A 4578-nucleotide genomic window follows, 5' to 3' on the forward strand; every position below is an offset into this window, starting at 1 on the left:
TTTGGAAAAAACACAAACGAAAATCTCCACTTCTCCCTTTAGTGTATAGCAAAAGCATACATTACTTGAGATTTTGCACATACTTGTCTATACCAGCAGCATAACCAATAGTCTTGTCCAAAGACTACCCTGGAACCTGGGCCTCGTCTCGTTGACATTGTTGCTTCTGAGTTTATAAAGTAAACTCCGAAAAGCAAGAAAAAATATATCTTACACTTTTTTGGCATTCTTTTGTTCTTTGCTGCACCTTCAGTGCTATTATTTTTGCGGGTGACAGGAGACTACAGTAGGCGCAGTCAGCACCCCACCTCAGACCCGCAGCACCTTTTTGCACCGGGTACCCCTTACGGGCATTGCCCCCGGGGTAGGGGCCCATATCTGAGGCACCCTTTTGGGGGAACCTTTTATACTAAATTTCTTTTCCTCTCTTCATTGATTTCCCCTGGGGCTGCCGGAGTACCCTTGGGGGCCCCCTATTCGCCCTGGGGGTGGGCATCAAATTATGTCCTTGGCTAGGCAAGTTGGTAATTTTCCTCCACATAACTCGACCCGTTTGGGTATGGGAACGCAACCAGTTTTCCCTGGGGGGGGGGGTAAGGACAAAAAACTCCCTTTCTCTCTTACTATTGCTGTTAATTTGTCCCTAAAATTTTTTTTTTGTCCCTTCAGGACTGGGCTTGGCCAAGGGGTCGGACCTCCTGATACCAGGAGGGAGCTACCCCGACTACCCCTTTCCTCCTAAAGGAGGGGGGTGCCCCCCCCAAACCAATTCAAACCTAAACAGGAACCCCTACTAATAAAAAAACCCTAGAAGACCCTTTTAAAATCCCTCCCAAGACCAAAGTTCGCAAATGTTAATTGCATATGAAAATCTTTGCTTTTGATTAAACCCCTTTGTCACCAAAAGATCCTTGATGTAAATGGACGACGTTTTTGATTTTGAAAAAAAAAAATGCGAGAGGGGAAGCCCCTTTGTTAAGTACAAATAGCTCCCAGATTCAGGATTTACTTAAGCTCGAAAAATTCTATCTCAATTTAAAATAACTACCCTATTCCCAATCCCTGTAAGAAGGAATTTTTCACAGGGTTTTTGAGGACAATGGAAAAAAGTAAAATTTCTCGAAGCTAAAGGGCCCCAAGCGTAGGGGCGTTCACTGTATGCCCAAAGAAGATGGGAATTGCAACGAAACTGGACTGTGTTTTTAAAATTTGTTTTAAAAATAAAATCCCTAAATTCATTCGATATGAACGTGTCCAAAAAAGCCCTTACTTTAAAAAGCGAATGCTTTGTAACGTCCAAAAAAACCCAAAACATGAAAAAACATGAAGTTTTTATATTAAGCTAAGAGAAGTAAAATTTGACACAAAAACCTGATATTTCAAGCTGCGCAGTAACTAACATCACCTCTATGAAAGAAATGTCTCAACAGCTTGCAGCTAAAGATAAAAATTGCTGAACTAAAAAAAACGAAAAGAATTAAACATTAAGTATATCACCTGACTAAATTGGTCGTTAAATGGCTGCATCAACCCCATAAACACCCAAAAGGGAGGCGGATACGAATAAAACACTGGATCACCCCCCCCCTCCGGGCACCCCTTTTGAGGATTTGGGCTCTCACCTGGCTCTCGATCTTTTTCTGAAGAGAAGCGGGTCGAAATCTCCCAGTCGTCTCCCTCGCCAGGAGAGCAGGAAAAGGGAGGTTTTCTGTCCCCAAACCCATCCCGAGGGGGGGTCCCCGGGAAACGTGGGAGGGAGGCGCCCCCCTCCCAAAAAAAAAAATGAATCCGGGGACAACCCTTTCCCAAAACTCCAAAAAAATAATTTTAATGTTAACCATCATACAGGGAAACTGTCGAAGGCTTAGAACTAAAAAAATTACTACCTCTTTCCTATGCTCCGATATTATGTTCTCCAAGAAACCCTTTAAACACCCCTCATCTTGACAGGTTTGTTTCCTGGGGAAACTACACGTGTCGGAAGGATCAGAGGGAGGGGTAGGCGGAGTCACCAGTCCCCCCAAATTTCATGAAAAGTAAAATCAAAAACGTGTCTGACTTGATTCTGATCGGGTCCTTCTAAACGATGTATCCGCGCGGGTGAGATAATCCGTAATTTTAGCTTTTTACCTATCCTGGGCTCTTCATCAAAAACAGCCATGCCTTGGGACAAACCTTACCATCATTGGGGAAATGATCCCTTTCCCTTTTTTTTTGAATATTCTGCGACACAAAACCGAACCCTTCGCGCCCAAATTTAAAAGTAAAAAACAACTGGGTCGCCTTCACAAGGGCGGAAGTCGAATTGTTTGGAGAACCATTGATGTAAAGTAACAAAATTCAATTCGATTATGAAGCACATTGCTACCATTTCCCAAAAAATTTAAGATAGCGTTAGCTAAGTTTCATGGGGGACACCAATTTTCCAGGGCGCTGTGCCAACACAATAGGCCTACAGGCTTTTCAAAAATAACATCAATAAAGAAACTTTTTCAATACAAACGAGCAAAAGCTAGGGGTCGTAGAACAATTGAAAAAAAAAGAGACCCTGCGGAGCTTTTTCTCAAAAATTAACAGCAACCCACAATTCCGGGTTTTGGTCCCTTTCAATAAATAAATAAAAAACTCTGTCAAAAATTAAAAAAATTCATGTGGGAACCAATTTTGATTTACCTTTAAAATATTTCTAATCATTCGCCAGTTTCTCTATACCAGCTAGAAAAATTTCCCTCCCGCATTCCCCGCCACCAAGGCTGAGCTCAACCCATTCACTTTGCCACAGAATACTTTGATTACAATAAAGACTGAAATGGATGGCTTTCCCAGCCCTAGAAACCTGTAGGGAACTCCCCAGGCCCCCAGAGATCCCATTAGATAAAAAAGCGTTTAATCAGAGCTAGTTTTAGAATTCCAGAATGTACTGTGAAATTTTTTTGGAAAAACCCCCTTTTTTCCAACTCGTGGGACTTCGCCCCATCTTCCGCATTGAAAGGGGGGGGGAAAAACCTCGAACTCGCCCAATTCGTTGCAGTTGCTTAACAAGGGCTGGGAAAAATTGTTAAAGTAGGTATTGCTTTTTTTAAATTTTCGTATTTTTCTTTGACAAGCGTGGGCTTCCGAAAAGGGGTCCCAAAACCCTTGATCTTAGTAAAAATGGAATCAAAACAAAGGCAATTGCCAAAATTTTTTATTTCCCGTATTTTTAATATGACATGACGGCAATTGCCTACCGAAAACTTTATGCTTTTGCATTACATGGAAACTTGCCTTGTTTCATTCAAAATTTCATTTCTGACAGAACTTTCTCTGACAAACTCTTTGCCGACAATGTCACTTTTTCGGATATTTTTGTCCAGGCAAACGGGATCCCACGAGGAAGTCTCTTGTCGCCAACATTATTTCTATGGATGATAAATGACATCTTACCAGCTCCCCCTCGGAATCTTAAATACTCACTGTACGCTGATGATTGTGCATTATGGCATTCTAGCAGTAATGCAGAATTCTCGGCAAATCGCATCCAACTGGCACTGGATATGATTCATAACTGGGGCCTCCAGTGGGGTTTTAAGTTTTCCACAAGAAAGAGTAGTGGGGTAATTTTTTCACATAGGAGGAAGCCGAACATCAGGCTAACTCTAGACAATCACCCAATACCTATTCAAAATTCTGCTAGATTTCTTGGTCTACTCTTTGATGGTAGACTCAATTGGAAAGACCACATTGGTCAGTTAAAAAATAAATGTCAAAGAGCACTAAATTTATTAAAGTGCATCTCTGGTAATAAATGGGGAGCTGATAGAAAGTCTTGCTACTGATTTATAAAGCCCTTATTAGGTCTAAAGTAGATAATGGGTCAATCGTGTATGGCTCGGCATCAAACTCCATTTTGAAAGGTTTGGATGTGCAGAATGCCTGTTTGCATAGACATCCACTAATAAATTATTTCTTAATCAAAAATAAAGAATTTACAATATCAAATATCTTATCAAATAAATTAATCACTTTTCTAAGTGAGGCAAAACTTTATGACTTGAAATAATGAATAGGATCCATTGGTTTAATGATCTTGGCTGGCTGTTTTAATATAGCCATGAAATCCAACAAACAAACAGAATCAACACTTGCGGAATTGTCATCACTTGTTTTACTTATCCTTCTCGGCTCTGAGGAAACTCTACAGTTAGCCACGGCTACAATTTTCACAATTTTGAGTGTACAAAACAAGACGATGGAACTGATGACCTCTGCCACAGGATCTCCAAGGGGTTCAAGGAACGGATTCACACTGAGAGGTTCGAGAGGTAGCCACAATAGGATATTTTGCATTGACTTATAATTATTAAAGGATGCCCTGTCTTTGTCCATGGGGCTTCCATCATGAGATTAATTTTAATTTTAAAAAAAATGTGTTCAGGTGTCTTTGTATTAGATATAAACAAAAACTAATCAGCTGTACCTATTCCAGTCTTGATTTCGGCAGCGTGACAATAAATAATTTGTATTTCTAGATCATGTATTGTTTGTTTTATAAAATGTACGTCAGAGATTAACCCCGCTCCCCCGCCTACAGTTTGT

Source organism: Penaeus monodon, chromosome 4 (assembly GCF_015228065.2).
Source record: "Penaeus monodon isolate SGIC_2016 chromosome 4, NSTDA_Pmon_1, whole genome shotgun sequence".
Taxonomy (NCBI): Eukaryota; Metazoa; Arthropoda; class Malacostraca; order Decapoda; family Penaeidae; genus Penaeus; species Penaeus monodon.